General features: G+C 42.4%; 1 long non-coding RNA gene across 1 annotated transcript; it reads left to right on the top strand.

Moving 5' to 3' along the window:
• Nucleotides 1-12,391: 12,391 nt before the first annotated feature.
• Nucleotides 12,392-21,426, top strand: LOC139085068 (uncharacterized). The gene is made up of 3 exons (XR_011543074.1): nt 12,392-12,795; nt 17,213-17,361; nt 19,629-21,426. It is a non-coding gene; the product is annotated as an uncharacterized lncRNA (long non-coding RNA).
• Nucleotides 21,427-22,779: the final 1,353 nt, after the last annotated feature.

Genomic DNA, 22,779 nt, shown 5'->3' with positions numbered 1-22,779 from the left:
TCAAACTATGCTGTGGTGGTATCCCACATACAAGACAGAAGAAGATTGGCACAGATGTTAGCTCAGCAGCAATCTTTCTCAAGCAAAAAAAAAAAAAATGTATTAACCAAAAAATATTTGTGGAGCATCTAGTCATGCTAAATACTATGTGCTGTGAGCTAGAGGCACTGAGGGAGCAACACAGTCTGTAGAAACAGATCCACTGGCCAAAGCAGTCACTATCAGAAATCTATAATATGTATGCCATATCTGTATGTACATTTCCAGTATGGCCACATGGTCCCCACCGTAATGCTCCTCCTAGCCTTCCAATCAGCCACTTCCCACAGTCCATCTTTGAGGTGTCTGGGGACTTCTGCTCCTATTCCTGCCATGTGGGAACTAAGAGGGGGGAAGCTAACTACCTCCTGCTGTCCTTCCTTCCACCTTACTGTGCCTCATTGCATTTTGAGTGTGACTTTTGTGTGTGTGTGTGTGTGTGAAAAGGCGGTGGGCAGCCTGACAGGCAGCATGTTTTCCAGAGCTCCAAACATCAGGTAGAAAGGTGCTCTTGCTCTCAGTTGCTCTCCCTTCAGTTATCTGAAAGTTATCCCATGCTGACCCTTCTGCAAGGCCAAAGCCTAGACAAGGGAGATGGAAACTCCCTGCCTCCCATGACAGGCCCAACTTCTTCCTCCTACCTTGGCCAGCAGGCCTAGTAGCTGAGAAACGTAACTGAGATGTTTATTGTCTTTACTCAATGAAATGAACACAATGATCTGAGTCTCCCTGACTTTATTCTCATTTTCTTTTTAAACCAGCATGTGGATTACTAGCTTTTCCACTGAAAACTTCAGGCCTGGTAATTTCCTCACCCTTGACGTCAGTGGGGTCCTCAGGTGGAGTTCTTGAGATACTCTAGGAATGTGGGACACATTCACCTACTTTCAGGTTTATTGTCCTGCTGCAAAGTCCTGTTGTGTTTGCCACAGGTTGCGTATGAGCTACATTCAACTTTCTCTGCATTCCTGATGACCAACTTAAGCCTCTTCCCCTTACCCACCAGACCCCTGCCCTCTTGGGGATGGGGTGACTTGAACAGCTGACAAAGAAAAGGTCAGGAACGTCAAAATGCAAAAGACAAAGGAGCCGCCCAGGTGGCACAGTGGTTAAGTTTGCACGGTCCTCTTTGGCTGCCCGGGGTTCACCAGTTCGGATCCTGGGTGTGGACATGGCAATGCTTGGCAAGCCATGCTGTAGCAGATGTCCCGCATATAACGTAGAGGAAGATGGGCATGGATGTTAGCTCTGGGCCAGTCTTCTTCAACAAAAAGAGGAGGATTAGCAGCATATGTTAGCTCAGGGCTAATCTTCCTAAAAAGAAAAAAATGCAAAAGAAAGAAGCATGGCAATTCTGAGTCTCAGTTTCTTCTTCTGTAAAACAAAGGGATATTGGGAGGATGAGAGATGAGTGGTGATCTGGCCATCTTGGTGTGATGGACATGAGATTCTGTAAGAATCTGTAGCTACTGGTGGGTAACATGTATGTATGAACCTGTGTAGAAAAATGGTGCTGGGGAGAAATTTCCACCAAAGGTGGGCAATATTTCATTACCAGGAGATACTGACATTGCATCTTCTGATCCCACATGCAAAGTTCCCAGATTATTTTCAGTCTAATTAAAAGACCCAATTTTTTGGAAGATATAGGGTAGTCTCAACTTCCAGAGTCTATTTGATGAGATTTTGTGTTCTTTAAAAATCCCACTCCATTAGGTGTGAATAACAGTTGGCTGAAGGGTAGACTCTCTTTATGATTTGATAACATTCTTCTATAGAAACTCTAGTGTAATATGCCCCAAGGAGGTTTAAATAATCTGTGAACTTGAGAGAGGAGTGGATCTCTGCTTCAGGATGTACTTCTTAAACTCATGCGACCCAGGTGTTTCTACCAAATGGAGATAAAATTTACTAGCTCTTGGTGGGGCCTGAGACTCGTGATAGTGATGCTGCTTGTCCACGGGCCCCGCAGTGAGTAGAGGCTGAAATGCTGGTGGGGATTTGAAGTGTGGGGTATACCAGCAATGCCCTGCTGCTGGTCCATGGCCCCCCTGTGATTGGACTGGGGAAGCATACACTGGAGGGCATTCCAGGTGATGCCTGGCTGCTGTTACTGACCCCCTTGTGAATGGTGGGCAGTGCTGCGCGTGGTGTTTGGGAACCCATATGATGTTCCTGCTACTTAGGCTTATGGAGAGCAGTGTGAGGTGCCCCAGGAGGAGCCAGCATGCTGGTTCACAGCCTCAGTGAGCAGAGAAGGTGTAGAACACAAAGCTGGATCCAAAGTGGTGTCAGTGCTGCTGCACTATGGACCACAGTGTGATCAGTGGGTGTAAGTATAGGGTTTCCCAGAAGAAGTCCATTCTGCTTTTCATTGACCACACTGAGCTTTGAGAGAGCAGAGCCCATCTCTCTCCTGGGCATTCTGTGAGGCCTGTGCAATATCTCCATGGCCCGTGCTGGGAAGAGTGGGGGTTTACAGCACTGGGCTTAGTGTACTCAGTGATGCCCAAGTCCTTGCAAAGCAATCATGCCAAGGGGCGGGGCGTGGTGCAGAGTGTAGAGGTTCTTAGCAGCTGACCCACTGTGGGTAAGGGCAGAGAGCATAATACTGGCAGCCTTCCAGGGGTCTTTGCTGCTTTTCCACAGAGCCTACCATGAGGACCAGGTCTTAGAGTGCTGTGATGGTTAACATTGTGTGCCAACTTGACAAGCCCATGGTAGGCAGATATTTGGTCAAACAACAGTCTAGATGTTGCTTTGAAGGTATTTTTTAAATGTGATTAACACTTAACATCAGTAGACTTTGAGTAAAATAGATTGCCCTCCATAATGTAGGTGGGCTCATCCAATCTGTTGAGGGTCTTAATGACTAATGTCTTCCAAGGAAGATGGAATTCTGCTCAAGACCACCTTCAGACTGGAGCAGCAATATCAGCTCTTCCCTGGATCTCCAGGCTTCTGGCCTGCTCTGCAGAATTGGGATTAATAGCCCCAACAATGACATGAGCCAATTCCTTACAGTATATCTGCCTCTCTCTGCATGTAAACATCTATTGGATATTTCTCTGGAGAACACTGACAAGCAAGTGTGGTGCTGGGCAACCTCAGTGATGCCCATGCAGCTTTCCCACAGACGCCCCATGAGGAGTGTTCTGAGGAGCAGAGATGCATGTGGGTGAGCATCTTCCCTCTCCCTGGATCACAGAATGAAACTGGAGATTGGAGCGCAGCATGGGAAACCCAGGGGCTGCCACAGTGCTGCTCCATGGACCCCACTGTGAGTGGTGGATGTGGAGAGAATATTGTGAAATCTCAAAGGATACCCATGGTGATCTGTTACAGAACCATGTGATTTATCTCTGTAGGGGGCACAGTGTGGGGTCTCCAGGATGTGGGTACTATTGTATATGGGGTATAGCGTAGGGTCCCCATGGGCATCGATGCCGTTCATCAACAAACTGCCCTGAAAGGAATTGGGGTAGAGGTCACAGATTCCAGTATCCCAAAGATGCATGTGGTGCTGGCCTATGGGTCACACTGTGAGTCCCAGCTGTAGAGCACAGGGTTGTGTCAGCACAAGATATCTGTTACCAATTTCCGTGGACCACCCTGTGTGGTTGGGGTCACAGCACAATTTTTGGTATCCAGATGGTGTTGATGCTGCTTATCCATGAACTATACTGTGAGTTTGGGGGTATATAGCATAGTGGGGTGCCCCACGCAATGCTGTGCTAAACTCAGGGACCGCATGATGAAGATGTGTGGAGTCCATGGCGTGTGTTCCAGGTGACATGGAGGCTGCTTTCCAAAGTGCTCACTGTGCCTGGTGGCTGTGCAGTTCTCAGAGTGAATATTTTGGGTGGTACCCATACTGCTGACCCACAGACCACTATCGAAATGTTTGGTTTACAATGCAGTATCATGTATCTCCGGAGATACCTTCTTGCTTTTCCACGAACCACCCTATGATTAGTGGGGTATAGAGCACAGGGTTGAGTGTCCCAGCTAGTGTCGTGCTCTACTGCTCCACAGACCACATTGGGAATGGCTGTGGACCACATCTCAGTGTTGGGTATTCAGGTGTTGCTTGTACTGCTGCTCCATGCACCACAGTCTGATTCACATAATGTCCTGCGTGTCCTGGAATGCATTTCTGCATTGTTATTCCCATAGCCCTGCCTGAATTGCTCAACTCAACTCTGCTGTAATTGTGTTTCAGTACAACCAAATGCCATCCTTCTTGTGCATTGCAAGATGAATTTGTGACCGATAAAAATGTTCACAATGTTTGACACTGAAATTGACCCCCTTGGAAGAACTTAGAATGTTCAAACTGCTTTGGAATTACCACCCCCTTCATGAGTATCTTGGCTGGATAAACAGCAGGAGAAGAGGAGAGAGAAGGTGAATTCCAAAGTTCTGAAGAATGAGAAGATATTTGTAACCTTTCTTATTGTATTTTGAAGATCCTCACAGAGTTTGGTTCATGTTGTTCTTCTGTACACACTCTTGGAGAACTAAGAAACCCTGGTTCTAAGAAGAAGGGTCCCACAGGCCTCTTCCCCTTTCTGTCCAAGCGTTTGCAGTTCCCTGTAGGAGACAAAGAAAAGGACTCCTGCTTGCAGAGAAGACGTCATGAAAGATAAACCTGTCTCCCAGCAAAATGTTTTCTTCATGAGCACACGTGTCTCATGGCATTTTCCTGTTAGCCTCACACTAGTGTTTGTGAATCTTTCAGAAGGGTGTTTTTGCACTTTGCAAAAGATTTAATGGGCCCCTGTGAAGTCTGTGTCTTCATATGATGTTCTTCATTGTGCCTCCCACACGGGTGACTGCAGTCAAGTCAGGTCTAATGCCTGCCTCTTACTAACACTCGTAAAATGGATATAAATCCCTTGCTGTCTGCTTAGCCTGCTGTAAGTGGTGATAGAGAAGCAGGGCTGGGAAGAATTCTGGTGGATCCTTGGCTGTTGGAGCTAAAGGAGGATAAAGTGTCCAGTATGAGAAAGACTCGTGCTCAGGCCAATTCAACCTCATCCCAAGAAACACATTCAGAACAGCAGGAAAGTCCTTCTCCTTAGATGGCAGAAAGCATGGATTGCCAACAGTGAAACAGCTGCTCAGAACAGTTCCTAATAATATTTCAATAGCTGACTTTGGACTTGAATTTTTTAAAGGAGGAATGAGAAGTTTCCTCTTGGAGACTTTTGAGAGGTTCACAGCAAGTGTAAATTCCCATGGGAAGCATCTGTGCAGAAGGACAGAGGGCGGAGGAGTTAGTATGATGTCTCAAGGCCTGGGGAACAAAACATGGGGTAAGGGAAGCATGTGGGGCTGCATGAGTGCTTGGACAAGGCCTTGATTTCTTCCACAAACTCCCAGAGAAATTCACGCTACCCCAGGGCATGCAACCAGTACCAGAGGTTTCCAGGGCCACTCCGACAGGGCTGGGGTTCACCTCCATCCCACCACTGTGAAACCTGTCTTCAGTTTTTGCCCCCAATCATATAAGGGTTTTTTGAGGGGCAGAAGCCTGATATCTGTGTAGGGCCAGTACTCCCTCAGGAGTCATGCTGCAATGAGGGAAGGAGGCAGGCACTGGGCACTAGCTGTCCCCCAGTGACAGGAACATCCCTATCTGGCTGACACTGTACCCCTGGATAGCTAGAACTGTGCTTACAATCCCTGCTCAGTGACATCTCTTTTAACATCCCAATTAGCCCCTGCAATGTTTAAAAAGAGTGGTAAGAATGGACTTTCTTTCCCCCAGGCTCTGCGTCTGCCAAGGGAAACAGCATTTGACATTTTACCAGCATAATGATTTGTTCAAGAAATAGCTGAGAAAAAAATGAAAGTGAGGGCCACATTGAAGTTCATGAGAAGGGTACACTGAGAGCAGGTGCGGAGAAGGCATGGGGTCTGCATACAGCCTGGGAGTGGCATGGTCCAGAGGGCTTTGCTGACCTGAGGGTATGAAAGATTGGTGGTTCTGTGGAGTCCCCAACACCATCAGGACACCACCCCACTGCAGAGGCCTCCCCTCTGCCTGCTGGGACAGCAATGGCAGTAGCTCACCCTGAGGACAGCTCAGCTGGTTTGGGATCCTGTGACATGAAGCAGGCAGGTGCTCAGGGAGGGTGCCTTCTTCTCTCATTCCTGCTCCACTTGCTTTTAGTGGGGTGTCTACATCCAGCCCTCCACCAGCTTTCTTTCTCTCCTCCTCTGCACAAGTCATGGCACCTTTGGGAAATTCAAATGGGGCTGTGCAAGGTCTATATCTATACACATGCATGTATAGTGTGTGAGGGTGTGTATGTGTACTTGTGTACATATATGCATATATGTATGCATGTGTGTATATAAATATATATATATATTTTGCCCACATACTGTTATATAAGAGAGTGCACTCTGCAGTTGACACACTCAAGGAGAGAGGCGAGCAGCAGAACAACTACACACTCGCTTCTTGCTTTAGCTGTTTCCATCTTGTTTTTTCTGAGGAGAAAAGATGGAGTCCTAAGGCTCAGATTCCGTGGGAGTAACAGAGCAGGGCTTTCTAAACAGGTGGAATGGCATCAATGTTAGAACAGGAGATTATAGTCCTGTAGGTAACATTCAGTGGCTGTGAAGAAGGAGGGTCCCAGAAAAGGAGACAGACCTTCTGTCAGAGGAGCCAGTTGTGATGGGAGGAGTAGGGCTGCATTCCACCCCTGCAGGTGCCAACTTCCTTCCTTCTGCTCCACGGGCCAAACTCCAGTCATGACTACACACACCCTTTCCACTTGGGTAGATCAGGCTGGACAGGTGACTACTGTTCTCTGTTCCTGCTCTTACAGGTGTCTGCATTCCTGAGAGCGTCGTCACCACAGCAGCGCTTGCTGCAGGCTACACATTTGTCTGGGCTCTGGGTGGGGGTGGATGGCCTGCTCTGCTCGAAAAATGTCTTCTAGGTCTGAATTAGAGCTCAAAATAGCCCTGCTGGCTGCCCAGCTTCACAGGGAAGGACTGGGTACTGAGGGTGTAGGCTCAGCCTCATATTACATTTCTGTGCGAGTCAGAGTTAGGGAATGAAAAGATGGAGATTTGGGTGATTTCTATTGAAAAGGTCCAAAGTTTGTCCCCCCATAGGTTCTGGTGACACTTTAAAAAAAAATTTCAGATGCTATTAGCACAAAAAACCAATTATATTTCATGGAAATCTGTTAGAGTTTCAGTAAACCATGTGTGCATAATTTCTATCAAGTGTGCCTGTCTCCTAGAAGTCAGAAGCCCCAAGAGGGCCGGCCATTGGGTAGCGCTGGCTTTAATAGATCCTTGCAGCACTCTTCCATGGTATTTGAGTGTCGGTATGCCAATATGAACATTTCTAGGTTATATTGCATTCATCCTAGAAGTGAGGAATTGTAGAGGCTAAACCCTTTGCTAATAGTGGGATCTACCCAATTAACTTGAGTTCTAGTTCAAGCTTTGCTACTACTGAGCTCTGTGTCCTTGGGCAAGCTGCTCATTGTTTGTTAGTGGAGGAGGGTATTTTACTGATGGTCCTCACGTTTGTGATGCTGCATCCACCTGTGTCAATTTCAGGCTCAGCATCCGCCACATAATGGTGCTCTGTGAATGTGAACTCTCCTCCTTTCCCTCACCCAGAGACTTCTATCTATAAGAAGATGTTGTCCACACTGCCCATGATAGCAATGCAACTTTAGTTATCATTGCATCCAAGACAGGTTTAAAAGAGGACCTCAGTTACTTAGGCGGAGAAACTAATAACAAAGAGAATGGTGTAAAAAAGGAAGACTGGGAAATAAATGAGAGGTCTAAAAAATAGAGAATAATTTCTTTTATCAGAGGGTACTGTACCATAAATTAATTTGATAAATGAGAGATAACAAACCAATTCCTCAGACAGTCAGGTTGTTTTTATTGTCACAAAAAACATGATGTTACTTTGTATAAATCCATCAGGAGGTATTATATTAGATGCACATTTCTCAAAAGAATGACATGGATGCCTTTCAAATGGCTATGAGAGAAATATCTAACTGCCCAGGCATTCCAGGCCATGCACCACTGACCCACCTGTCCTTCCTGCCTTCTAGCCCACCTCTCACCTCCCTGAACCCTCTGAGCCTCCCTCTACACTTGGGCTCTGACAGAAGGTCTGTCTCCTTTTCTGGGACCCTCCTTCTTCACAGCCACTGAATGTTACCTACAGGACTATAATCTCCTGTTCTAACATTGATGCCATTCCACCTGTTTAGAAAGCCCTGCTCTGTTACTCCCACGGAATCTGAGCCTTAGGGCTCCATCTTTTCCACTGTGCTTTGTTCTACTCTATGGAATCCTCTCCCACTATATCTTGCAGGTTGATCACCTCCTTCTTAACCGTTCTGTGATGTTTTTAAAAATAGACTTCATTTTTTAGAGCAGTTTTAGCTTCACATAAAAATTGAGAGGAAGATGCAGAGATCACCCATATACCTCCTGTCTTCCCATGCACAGCCTCCCCCATTGTCAACATTCCCCTAGATGTACCAAAGCCATACATTTGTTAGAATCCATGAACCTGGACTGACACATCACAGTCACCGGAGTCCACAGTTTACCTCCAGGGTCATTCTTGGTGATGGACATTCTATGTTTTGGACACATGTATGTTGACGTGGATCCACTATGTGAGATTGTTTTTAACCCCAAGTGTTCCTGATATCCTTCCTGCCTACTTACTCTGTTTGACAAATTGTAAGGCATTATGAGCCTGTTGTGATCTCCTTTCCATCATCATTGGTTTACTGATTAAGTCATGCATAGTTAGAACACCATTGCTTGGGCTGTGCTTCAGAGCGGGATCTGTCCACTTCAGGGCACCCTCAATTGTCATCTCTGGTAATCATCAAGAAGTGTCTGTAAACTTGATTTTACTCTGTTCATGTGCCTACCTCTACTTCACATCTCCTCTTTGATGTTTCTCCCAGTTTTGTCACTCTTGGGCCATACAGATTTTAATCCTATTTCTTGCCCCTTTAGATTATATAGATGAACTCTCCAATATGGTGGCTACTAGTGATAGGTGGCTATTTAATTTTAAATAAATTAAATTTGAATTAAATTAAAATTTAGTTCCTCAGTGGGACTAGCTGCTGAAATTTCATGTGCTCAATAGCCACATGTGGCTAATAGCCATCATATGGGTCAGCACTAATTACAGAACATTCCTATCATCCAAAAAAGTTCTATTGGACAGCATTTTTGTATATTTAAAGGTCAATATATACTGTGATCTTTTAAAAGTGGAAAACAGATCAAAGTTTCCACATTCATTGCCCTAGACAATGCATTTTAATGTAGTCACTTTCTTTTTTAATGTTACATAGTCAATAGATTGCCTTATAGCAAATTTTTTCTGGCTAGAGAATGAGCCATTCAATTTGGGGAGCATTTTCATATTATTATTTATCAAATCAAATGAAAAGTGTTATAACCTAAATGATGTTTATGTATTAAGTTCATACTTTGGAACAGATGAAAGTTCTCCCCTAATAAATGGAAGACCAAATAAGAGCAGAGGTCATGGGCAGTATCTCTTGTTTTTAGGTTGGAGAAGAACGTTCTAGACATGTTTATTATCAATTTGTAATTATTTGACTTCTGCTTTAACAGAGGAGTAGAAAGTTGCCCCCTTTTGAAGGAAGATGTAATTCACTTCAAGTTTAAAACTGCACCAAACAGAAACAGCTGTGTCCATATGTTACTTAACAATTATTTTCTAAATAGTAACACTAAAATTAAACTTTGTGTTAGAAAGAAACTCACAGATGATTGAGGACACTGTGGGCTTCCTCGTTGCCAAAATGCCTTTACTTTGATTCTACAAGAGCCCACTGAGGTGGGGAATGGGAGCATATTGGTCAAATTGCCACTAGGTTACTTATTTATTTTTTTTCTGAGGAAGATTTGCCCTGAACTAACATCTGTTGCCAATCTTCCTCTATTTCGTATGTGGGTCACTGCCACAGCGTGGCCACTGACAAGTGATGGAGGTGTATGCCCAGAAACTGAGGAACCCGGGCTGCCAAAGTGGAGTTCACCAAACTTAACTACTTAGGCCGTGGGACCAGCCCACCACTGGGTTATTTAATGAGTAACAGATTACAGTTGTTGGTGTGGAGCGATGTATCAGCACTAACAAGTACTCTTATTGGTCTTAGTTTCAGCCTGCCATAATTTCCCTTCTTACAGTGGGGAAAAAAAATCAATAAATTTCTAAAAACTAGCTTGCATTCTCTTCACATTTGACATTTTAAGAGTTAGGAGATTGGAGTCATCTTTTGTATTTTTTTCTTGAATAAAATTAACGTTAATTTCCTCAGACTTTGTAGTGGATCTACTGCTTGTAAGAATCAACTGGCTTTAGGAAAAACTGTTAAATTTGCTCAGATAGAATGGATTCTTAATCTTCATCAATTTAACTGAAGTTTCCAAAATACTTTCCCCCTACATCCTATATGAACAAGTAGCTTTTAGTTGGCATAAAAATGCACATGACACGATGTCCTTCTACCCCATGACCCCGACACGATGTCTGTCTTTCACATCAGCAGCTCCCACAGCCATCTTTATTTTCTGTAGTTAGATAGAAGTTTGTGAGGTCCAGCAGATCTGGAGGCTAGGCCACATGTGGCTGCTTGACGGGTGATCATTTGCAGGATGTGCAGGGAAAGATCTTCACGTGAATACTCAAGTCTAGCTCCTTTTTTTTGTTTGGTTTTTTTTAATTTACCAGTAAGGGGACTTTGTATTTCCAGACATATTTAAGCCTATTTTCTCTATTCCTCCCTAATAAACATACAGAAAATATGCTTAACCTGTGAAATATGTAAGTTGGCTCCTCCTACTGTTTTCAAATCAGCATCAAGCAACTGGTTTTTCAGTCTAAAAGTAAGGAGGGAAATAGAGTCATGGAGAACCAGTTTCACGCTAAAACAAATAAGAATTAGCAAAGAAAATATACCCATAACACCTAGCTCCTTTAGGACAGGACTTTCTTTAACCTTGCTGAAACAAAATGGTTATTTATTCAGTTTTAATCACAGGGATTTTGCAGCTTATGAACACATTGTGATCTGAAAGTTAATTTATGAGTTGGTTGTTCAAGAGTCGGAATTCATTTCGTTATAGACATGTTATTGACTGTGGCTGTATTCCCAGGTTAGCTCACACAATCCTGTTGAAGTCACGGTATGTCAGGATTATATTCCCAGTTGTAGTCCAGTGACCCAGATTCTAGTGAGCCCACAGTCCTCTGACCTCCAAAGCCAGCAGTGGGCAGAGAGATGAGAAAGGAGGTGGGGAACCAGACGGAAGTTCTGGAAGCCAAGCAACTCTCCAAGCATTAATAGAACCAGGTCCTGGAAGTAGCCAAGTGAGAAGGTGGGAAGGGGTAGGACCTCATGATGGGGCTCTGCTGGTGGCAGTGACTTTGGGGGTGGGAGAGCCAGCTGTGGGGCATCTATCTGTAGTGAATGGGAAAGGTCTTGGCTGCAGGAGTGGCCCTGAACAGAAAGCAATGTGGAGATTGGTTACAGACCAGGATGGGGGTTGGGAGAAGGGATGCAGGTAGAACTGCAGTGATGTTTGAATGTTCCGGATCCTTTCTAAGTCGAATATCCCGCAGCTGAGCCCTTTCATATCAATGTTGATTTTCTCCGCTGAACCATGGTGGGCTGGGATCAACAATTTCTACATTGTAGGATCCTGGGATGCCCTAAATATGAGGATGTTTTATTCCTACCCTTACTAGGTGTGTATGAAATATTTTTGGACAAATAAGAGTCTCAATTTCTTCATTCATAAACTAGAGATAATACTTGTTCTTTGCTGCATACCTCGCAGGAATCTTGTGAAGATGTAAAAAAATAAATTTTAAAATATTTAAAATAATATATGTAGCTTATGCTAAAGCCAATATATTTAAAGAGATAATATATATAATTTAGGTAATAAATATGAGAGTCCTAGTTAACTAATTGCTTTGCAAAATTATTTATATCTGCAAAATTAGTTCTCATGATGTTCCAAATTACCAAAAATGGGATACATGTGATTCAGATGGTCCATATATTTTAATAGAGAATTTTGCTTTAACTGTCGATTCCAAAGTGCGTATCTGACATGTATAAAAATGTGTACAGAGACGATACAGAAGCAAGAGAGCAAGAGCAAATTGCTGGAATAACTTTCAGTATTTAAGGAATGCAAAGAGGATTCTGATCTGCACTTGTCTCTTAATTAGGAAGAGTTGAAACGCATGCTGTGAACACTTGCCCAAGGTCTCTACCAGAGCTACAGAAATCCCGAGCGGAAGCGTGAACGTGTGGACATGAAACTGCCTGGGTCCACCCTCAAGCCCACTCTCCACCCCTCCCGGTGTTCTCGTAGCCCCCAGCCTTGCCAGCGACTGGCGGAGGATACCGACGGCTGGCCGCGCCTCCATCTCTCCAGGGTGAGCCATGTGACACGGGGCAGGCTCTCAGCGCGCGGTTCACCGGAAGGTCCCGGCACAGCCCGGGCATGTCAGCGGAGGATCGGCAGGCAGTGCAGAGACTTGTCATCGGCAGCCCAGGCGGAGGTCCGCTCTAAGAGGCTTTGTTTCCCTGCTCGCCCAGTGGGCATCCTGCCTCACCAAGCGCCTACCCGAGGCCGGGCCGCGGGAGGCGCGGGGCACAGAGGCATGTACAGGGAGGAAAACAGGTATGAGCCTTCAAGTCTGGGCAGGGCGCCCCATTAGTCATGTCGTCGTGAAGTGGGCAGCACCCGCCGTTCTGTTAGTCAGAGCAACAGGTAAATAAAGAACTTAGTGTCTAAGGGGCTTTTGCCCCGAGTGGTGAGCTGTGTCATTCTGTTTCCAAAACAAATGCTCCCGCAGCTCTTCTTAAATGATTTCCTTACGTGAAGTGAGCACTTGAGGCAGAGTGTTGAGACAGGTCGGCTGTGGCATCTACTGCCAAACAGCCAAAGGCCCAGGCTCCTGCGGGCACAGGGAACCCTCCAAAGGCCCTTCCTCTCTCCTCCCTCCTTTCCTTCACCTGCCCCAACTGCCCTACAAAGAGCATCCTTCTGAAGCAGGGCTTGGGCAATGTGGTGGATGCAGGAATCATACATTGTTTTGTTTTTTTCTCCCCACAAGATTTGGAAAGGGTTAGAGAGAAAAGAGGAAAATGAGCTTGTTTGTTAGAAAATTAAAGCAAAATCCTTGTCAGATGTAAACGTTCAAGCATATTTTAACACTGTTGCTAGAAGAGTTCTATTATCGTGATTATTCCTGGTCACACTGTAATTTATTAGATTCCTATGTGATAACCAGAGGACATTGATTGGACATGTGTAGAAATGACACTGTGTACTTTATTGCACGTAACTTTCTTTGCAGTGAATGCTTTTGGTTCTTCTAGGTAATAGTGGAAAAGATGCCATGTCTGAAAATTTCCATGAAGCTCCTTGAGACCGTGGGGCACTGAGAGGGAGCTCCATGAGACAAGCATTTGAGCTCCTGTAAGCCTGACACTCTTGTCAAACTTCCCACAATAGACAGAGACTGGGAGGGATCATAAACTGCAGGCTTGTCGGAGAAGGAAATCCTAAGGTTCAGACTATGATGATGAAGCAGGAATCTATGTCAGGGAGCAGACCATGGTCTTACCTCAGAAACGTTTAGTTTCTCACAGGGGCAAATGAGAAGGCAGTGTTTGCAAATGTCAGCTGACACTTTTGCCATATCTCAATCTTTTTAGAGCAGCAAGTGTGTACTGATGGACAGGACGTGACAGCTGAATGCATTTAGAAATTTGCTTACTTTTTATTGCTTCCTTTATTACTATTGTTTTCTGGATAAAATCTTTCCACACTGAAGAGAGGGAAGGCATTACTAAGCTCATAGAGAGAAACACCCACGGTTGACTTCAGTTTGAATTTGCTTCATCTAGTAGACCTGATTTCCTTCTTTTTTCTTGTAGCTTATAGTCCCTGTCTAATCAGAGATCCTTGTGGAGGTGGGGAAGCAACCTCTCTCTTCTGTGATACATGTTTGATGAGGGTAATACAGTGCAGGAAAGGATGCCATTTCCCTTATGCTCCACATGCTTTCGTAAGATTTTCTTTCTTTCTTTTTTTTGATTTTATAAACTATTACATACTCATTGTCTATAATAAATGTGCTTAAAAATAATGGTAATATATACTAATAATTCTGCCACCCACCTCTCACTGTTTTGCCATATTTCTGGGACTCTACCCCGCCTTCTCCTTAGTGACTGAGAGATCTTTGAAATGTGCATGGCTTCAGTACCATCTCTATGCAGATAATTCCTTAACTTTCATTTTCAGTTTTGCTGCTGCTTCCTGCCATAATCCCCTATCTTCTTAGCTGCAATTTTACATCTCCCTGGGCATGGCCATTTTCAATTTTAATTTCTTTTTTTCTTTTATTTTGGTGAGGAAGATTGGCCCTGAGCCAACGTCTGTTGCCAATCTTCCTCTTTTTGTTAGAGGAAGATTGTTGCTGAGCTAACAGCTGCACCAGTCTTCCTCTATTTTATGTGGGATGCTGCCACAGCATGGCTCAATGAGTGGTGCTAGGTCTGCACCCAGGATCTGAACCTGTGAACCCCAGGTGGCCAAAGTGGAGCAAGTGAACTTAACCACTATGCCACCTGGCCAGCCCCTTCAGTTTTAATTTCTAAATGTCCAAGACTGAGTTCCAGGCCTTCTGGTCCAGACAAGACAGTATTTACTCATTTTTTCTCATGTCCACAAGTTCAACTACAAACTCTGGAAACAACAGAAAGATGGTCACAGGAGGACTCTAAAGCGGAAAGAGGGAAGCACACTGGTCTGGGATTCAGGAAGGAGTGGCACAGTGCAGGCTTAGGGCCCCATCCAACAGAAGGTGGCCCAGGTGTGCCCATTCCTCCCTGGATGACACAAGGTCAGCCCACAGAACCTACAGGGGTGTTGGTGCAGAGGTTTGCTGACACCAAGAGACCAGGTAATGGGTTGTCCTTCCCACTGAGGATGCCAACACACGCTCTTTATCCCTAGAGGATAAAGAATCCTTGGAGACCCCCTTTCCCTTCCTAGAGGCACTGTGGGGCCAGGAAGATCCACTAAAACTGGTTCTCAGGCCCAGAAGTGCTCTTCAAGCCCAAGAGCAGAAATTCCTTATACCATCTGAAGATGCGAGGCAACTGGGCAGCCAGGGACCAGCAGATTCAGCCACAACAAGCAGCCTCTCACCCAGGGAATGCTCTCTGCCAGGCTGAACCTGAGACTTCTTTTCTCTCCTTAGGGACGAGGGACAGCCAGGTAGCAACATTGGGCTATCTTGTTACAGTAAGCACTGGCCTAGAAAATGTTTTTTTTTTGCCCGAGAAGGTCTGAGACGCCCTTCTCCTTCAGAGGCCCAGTGCTTCCTGGTCTTGGGGGCTCCTCTTGCACCCTCAGCCAGCATCATCAGGGATCACCCTCAGCAGGGATCATCAGCAGTGGAGCACCAGTGGCCCCAAACAAACCAACCAGACCAAAATAATATCGCAAGGACTCTGAACTTAAATTGTCATTGGAGCCATTGCCCACAAAATTACTTAGGACCTGCCAGTTGTCCTAGACAGGCTGACTGCTTGTTAAAATGGAGGATTGGAATAGGACCCAGAGACTCCTAATATAACAGGCAAAAAATCCAGGATACAAACAAAATTCACCCATCATGCAAAGAACCAAGAAAAATCACAAACTGAATGACAAAAGATGATTAATAGATCCCAACACAGAGCTGAATCAGATGTTGGGATTAGCTGACAAGAGTTTTAAAGTAGCCGTCATAAAAATGCTTTACCATGTAATTTCAAATTCTTTTGAAATAAATGAAAAGTAGAAATAAAAAATTATAGAAGTAAAGGAAGGAAGTTATAAGAAGAACCAATGGAATTATAAAGCTGAAAAATACAACAAAAATAAAAACACATTGGATGAGCTCAATAGCAGCAAGGAGAAGACAGAGGATAGAATCACTGAACTTAACCACAGATCAACAGTATTTGCCCAGTCTGAACAAAGGACAGAAAATAAATAGAAAAGAAAATGGAGAGAATCTCAGAAACCCCAGTGAAAATAGCAAAAGCTCCAAGATCCGTGTTGTCAGAATCCCAGAAAGAGAGGAGAAAAGGGCTTGGGTTGAAAGAGTTTCAAAGAAATAAAGGATGCAAACTTCCTAAATGTGAAAGATTTACAAAGAGCTGAGCCAATCTCAAGTTGGACGAACCTGTGGAAATTCATGCCAAGAGACATCATAAGCAAATGTCTGAAAACTAAAGCCAGAGAAAAACTGTTGTTAGCAGCCGGAAGGAAACACCATTTGAATGACAGCAGATTTCTTATCTGAAAAGTGGAGGCCAGAAAGAAAAAACGCAACCTTTGATAAGTGCTGAAGTAAGAGAACGGTACACTAGAAATTCTGTATCTGGCAAAACATCTTTCAGGAATGAAGGCGGGGAAAAGAAGAAAACTAAGAGCACTTGTTACTAGCAAACTAGCCCTTAGAGAATGACCGGAACTTCTCTAAACAGGAGGAAAAGGACATTAACGAATCCTAAGAACTTTAGAAAGAAAAGAAGAACTGTCCAATGGATAAAAATAGGGGTAAATATAGTAGATTCTTCTTCTTATGATTTACTTAAATGATATGTGATGATTGAAGCAAAATTTATGAAACAATCTGATATGATGTTCACAATATGTTGAAGAAAAACCTAAGAGAATTGTGAATAAAGTTGAGTAAAAGATGACTAAAAGGTGAAAAGGTGAGTAAAGAGATCTAAAAGGATGTATGGTTTCTATACTTCGCTATAATTGGTAAAACATTGATACCAGCAGGCTGTGATAACTTAGGTATGCATACTGTAATACTTACAGCAACCACTAAGAAAAACATACAAAACAATGTCGTAACAATCACTATAAAGAAATCAAGATGGAATTAGTAAATTAAGCTTCATAATATGCAGTTACTATAAGTCCCACCAATTGCACTGCCAGGCATTTATCTCACAGAAATAAAACTTATGTTCACACAAAATCTGTACTTGAATGTTCATAACAACTTTTTTTGTAATAGCTCCAAACAGAAAACAACCCAGAAGTCCTTCAATGGGTGAATGATTAAACAAACTATGGTATATCTGTACCATGGAATACTACTCGACAATAAAAGAGAATGAACTTCTGATACATGAAACAACTTGGATGAGTCTCCAGGGAATTATGGTGAGTGAAAAAACTAATTCAACAGATTACATATTGTACGATTCTATTCCTAAGACCTTCTTGAAATGGCAAATTCATGGAGTTGGAGAACAGATTAGTGATTTCTCTGGGCCAGGGATAGTGTCAGCAAGGGAAGGAGGTGGAGTGTACGGATAAAACAGCAACGGGGAGGAAGGGTTCTTGTAGTGATGGAACATCTGTGTCACAACCATATCAATGTCAGTATCCTGGTTGTGATATAGTATTATAGTTTTGCAAGGTGTTCCCATTGAAAGGAACTGGGCAAAATGCACGAGGCCTATCTTTATTATTTTTATAACTGCATGTGAATCTACAGTTAGGTAAAATATTTTTAAAAGCTAGGCCAAAATTTAACCCTAATTTAATAAGATGAAGGAACCAAAAGTTTCTAACACCAGGGAACGTCTGGCTAACATTTCTATCTTTTGTTTAAATTGGAATGCTTGTGTTAATTTTCATGATGGTGATATATAGCAACAAATTAAGATTGCTTGATTGCTGTTTAGAAAACTGCCTTTTGTTTATAGTTTTTTATATTAATACCTCATCTCCTTGGGCAATATGCCACATGAAAATTATACCCACAAGGTGACAATACTTAGAACAAGAATAGAAACAGCTAAATAAATCAAATTATAATAAGGGTGATTGGTAGAATAAAAATTGGTGTTTGAATTCCTTTTTTACTTCAGAAACACTTTAAATAAGATAGGAAATTTGAACTAATTTGATATGAAAAATATGTATCTTTTTCAGTAAGATCTGTGTTTTTTAAAGTAAGAGAAGGCTTTCATTTGAAGGGTTTTTTTTTTTTTTTTGCCCCATGACATTTAATTGAAAACATAATAAACACTGTGTGGCAACCACACACTGTTAAATGTGCAATTTCGTTAAGCAATATGTGGGAGAAGCATTTGGCTAGTTGACAATAAACTGAGGTAACATTCAGGATACTTTTGTTTATAAACAGAAACAGAGCACTTAAAATGATGGTGTTTGATAGCATTTGAGACTGAAGCTTAGCTATATTCATTCTTTCGACTGGGTTGTCATTTCTTGGTTTATGGAGATGGCTTTGTTGGTAAGCACAGGGAGGTGGTCAAGAGTAATTGTACCAGATGTCACAAGATTTCCAGGCCTGCTGCTGAGCAGACAGGGGTGCAGCTAACACTCAAACACCAACATTTCAGTGCTCGTGTAAATAATCTGAACCACACACATGTCTTAGCAGACTTTTTTCCAGCCAGCTCAAAAATCGTTTTGAAGACCATTGCTACACTGATTTAAAAGAACAAACTTGATATATCAGCTAAATGGATTTTCATTCTAAATAGAACAGCTAGCATATTAATCCAACTTCTTGCAGGTAAAAAAATTAGAGATAACTGTTACTGTTGACTCCTATTCTTAATGTAGTATCCCAAGAGACCTCAAATACACAAGGAGAACAATTCATAATGAATTGTATATAAATCCAACTTGGCAAGTCCTATTACATTAACTAGGACAGTACCAAAGGATCTTAAACTTAAATTTACCAGCCGAGATTTAAAAAGAGAAAAAAAAGATACATAGCACAAATGCTTGCAGCATAGTATAAATATTATTGTTAAAAAATAAATTAAGATTTTTCCTCTTTATCTTTATCCCAAATGCATTACCTTTGGCCCAAATTGTCAAACCTTTGAAAATGATAAATAAGCTAAAAATAACAGTAATTGGAGTGTTCTGTAATTATATGCGTCAAAGGAATTTTGTTCCTTGAGTTTTTAGTAAACATTGACTTTGAAAGAAAGGAGAAGGATCACCCTAAGAAGCAATTTTTTCAAGTTCAGATGCAACTTGCCTATCAGCTTTTCTATTAGGGATTAGTTCTCAATATTTTTTTAGAAGAAAAGAATTTAACTTTTTAAGATAAAGAATATTTTTAACTACTTAAGGCCACTCTATGAGTTTTCATCACTGTACCTTCTCCAAATCGACTATTTCATATTATTATATGAGGTGAAATAGGCAGTAACAACATGCAGGTGTTTGGACATGTTCCTTATGTTTGTTAATCCATCTCAGTATTATAATGCCAGCTAGAGAGGAACCTAATGACAGAAAACAAGACGCTTTGTCAGTAGTCACTTGCTACTGCTAGAATTTGGAAAGCAGCTGTCTGTTTTGAAACTATAACTTAATAATTAGAATCAACATGGGTCCCACGACCAGCTTTTTTTTTTTTTTTTTTTTTGAGGAAGATTAGCCCTGAGCTAACTACTGCCAATCCTCCTCATTTTTGCTGAAGAAGCCTGGCCCTGAGCTAACATCTGTGCCCATCTTCCTCTACTTTATATGTGGGATGCCTACCACAGCATGGCGTGCCAAGTGGTGCCACATCCGCACCAGGGATCCGAACCGGCGAACCCCGGGACGCCGAGAAGCGGAACGTGCAAACTTAACCGCTGCACCACCGGGCCGGCCCCCCAAGACCAGCTTTTGATATTTGCCATTGGGTACACAATTATTTTACACATAAAGCATTCATCTTGTGCCCTGGCTTTGGGATCTATGAGGACATGTGGCAGGGCCAGTCCCCACCACCGCACATTTGCAGCACAGTTGACAAAGACAGCCCATTGAGGATGTATCTCCACACAATTGGATCTTGAAGAGGATGGGAAAATTGTCAAAACTCCCATAAGTTACAAGGAATGCTGCTTTTCCTTTTAATCTACCTACCTATTCTTCAAAAGTCAGACCAGAATGGATCCTGAAACCTCCCAGGTCCCCGGGGCCCATCAGGAGGCAAGCACTTGTGGCTGAGGCTGGGATAAGACCACCGGGAGGCTCAGAGCCTGGGGGGTTGGGGACCGCATGCCTCTCTGAAAGCACTTTCAGTGATTTTTACAACTTTGTAGAGGTCAAAGAAAGCATGACTACCAACAATTTTGGGCTCTCACACTACCAAACTTTGATCCCTGTTTTAAGTAAAAACAGATCAGAGAGCAATATAACTCCCATTCCCTCACTCTTACAATGAGGCAGCCCCATGTCAGCATTAACATTATTGCATTTAATCTTAACAAAGTCTTATGAATTAAATGTTATAATTCTCTTTTTTTAGTTTTGAGGAAACCAAGGCTCAGAGGTAAGTAACTGGCCTAAGGTACATGGTGAGTAAACGACAAAGATTTCTACCCAGCTCTGCCTCAAAATTCTAGTTCTTAGCACTCTGCCCTACTGGCTCCAATAAAGAAGACCATGCGACGCAGATGGCTTAGGGAACAGCCAGTGGAGGAGATGAGCAAAACACAAATAACCACTGTGCAGGCATTCACCTTTGTTCTAAGGAGGCCAGCCTCTCAGCAGGGAAGACTAGGTCTTTATCTTTTTAATTTTAATTTTATTTTTATTGAACCAAAACCAGATGGCACAAAACTCGCATTTGCAGCATAGTGCCTGGAAGTCAGGCAAATTCTTATTCCCTAGGATCTTACCCACAGGTGAAGACTACCTGGGATGTCTTGTCTTTAATTCAGTCCCTGGACACATTCCCACCTGGCCTGATCTCATATCCTTTAAAGTGCTGTGGATGTGGATATGGCCTGGACTGCTCTTGCGGTTCTCACCAAATTTGATTTTCATTATGCTTATTCTATGCTTTTCTAACTCAAGACATCGGTGTTAGAGTCCAAGAGAGCTAGGGTTGGAACTAAGTTCTGTCATTTACTTGCTGTGTGACTTTGGGAAATTTAGTTAAATACTTAAAATCTTGATGTTCTCATGTAAAATGGGCATAATGGTATTACCCACTTTCTTGGATGTTGTAAGGATTAAATCTTGGACCGTTGTAAGTTTGAAATCAAGTACTTAACACAGAACTGGTACATAGTAAGCTCTCAACAACAGCTTTTTGTAAATTTTATTAATGATAATATATGTTAATATTAGTGATTTTATTTCATAGCCTGTTTTGTTCAAAGCCAGTCTAGTTTAAGACCTATCTGCATCTATTCCATTTAGTAAGTAAACAAAAATAAACCTGAATCATATTAAGTATCTCATTAAAGCATGGTATCACACATGAAAATTATTAATATAACTAATTCTTGTTTTCTTTCATATCTTCAACAAATATTAGTTTGAGCACTCTTGTGTAACCACTATTCTATTCTCTGTAGATATAGCCATACCTCTGGGAACTCACAATTTTTTATTTAGATAGGAACCTCAAAAATTAAATTAAAGATTTAAATTTTAAATACATACTTTTCTTTTGGCTATCAGTTTCAGACAATGTGCTTGAAAATGGGCCTTAGAATAGTCTGTTTAGCAACTAAGTTTTTAATATTTTAACCCACAGAAAATTTTATAATTATTTATTTAGAATATCCTACATTTCCACATAAACTATTCCAGATAAACTATAAAACTATTCCAGATAAACTATAAAACTAAAAATAGAATTAATATTTGATGTGTTTCTCTCAGACAAGGGAGCCTTGAAAGTGTGGGTTTTCAAAGGGGAATTATGCTACTCCCAAATAAAATCAGAGTTGTGTGACTCAAGAAGAATATGGATGTTGGGGACAGCCTGCATTCACTGCTGCAATATTAGGAAGTAACCAAGCCAGATGCTGAAGGACAAGATAGACCTAGATGATAAGTTGGTGAGCACAACAGGAAGGTTACATACTATATGAATCAATGCTTACAGGATTCTTGAAATGACAAAATTATAGAGATGGAGGACTCTGTGTGTTTTTGCTTCATGAATTTGAGGCTCTAATGTTTGGTGCATATACATTTTGGATCATTATATGACTCAGTGAATTGGTCCTTTTAGCAGCATATTTGTTTCCTAATGAAAAATAAGATTTTGCATCATAAATTCCCACAAACTGGTTGGCTTCTTTCATGCTTCTGGAAGTTAGAAGTCTGAAATCAAAGTGTTGGCAGGGCCACGTCCCTCTGAAAGCTCTCAGAAAGAGTCCTTCCCCACTTCCCTACTAGTTGGGAACTTTTAGTGGTTGCCAGTAATACTTCCAGTGGTTGCCAGTGGTTGGAGTTCCTTGATTTGTGCATTCATTACTCCAATCTCTGCCTCTGCTGTTGCATGATGTTCTCCCTGTGTGTCTATCTGTGTCCAAATTTCCCTCTTCTCGTAAGGACAAGTTATATTGTACTAAATTCTACCTAATCTGGAAAGACAGCATCTTAACTTGATTACATATGCAAAGACCATATTTCCAAATAAGGACACGTCACAGTCACTGGGCATTAGGACTTGAACACATCTTTTTGGGGGTCACAATTCAACCTACAAAAAGCAGTATATCATACCCCTCTTTGCCTCTAGTAATTTTCTTTTTCCCTCAAGTATACGTAGTTAGATGTTAAGATAGCCAC

Source organism: Equus przewalskii, chromosome 8, assembly GCF_037783145.1.
Source record: "Equus przewalskii isolate Varuska chromosome 8, EquPr2, whole genome shotgun sequence".
NCBI lineage: Eukaryota > Metazoa > Chordata > Mammalia > Perissodactyla > Equidae > Equus > Equus przewalskii.
The sequence above is the reverse complement of the archived record's forward strand: the minus strand, read 5'-3'. Positions and strand labels throughout refer to the sequence as shown.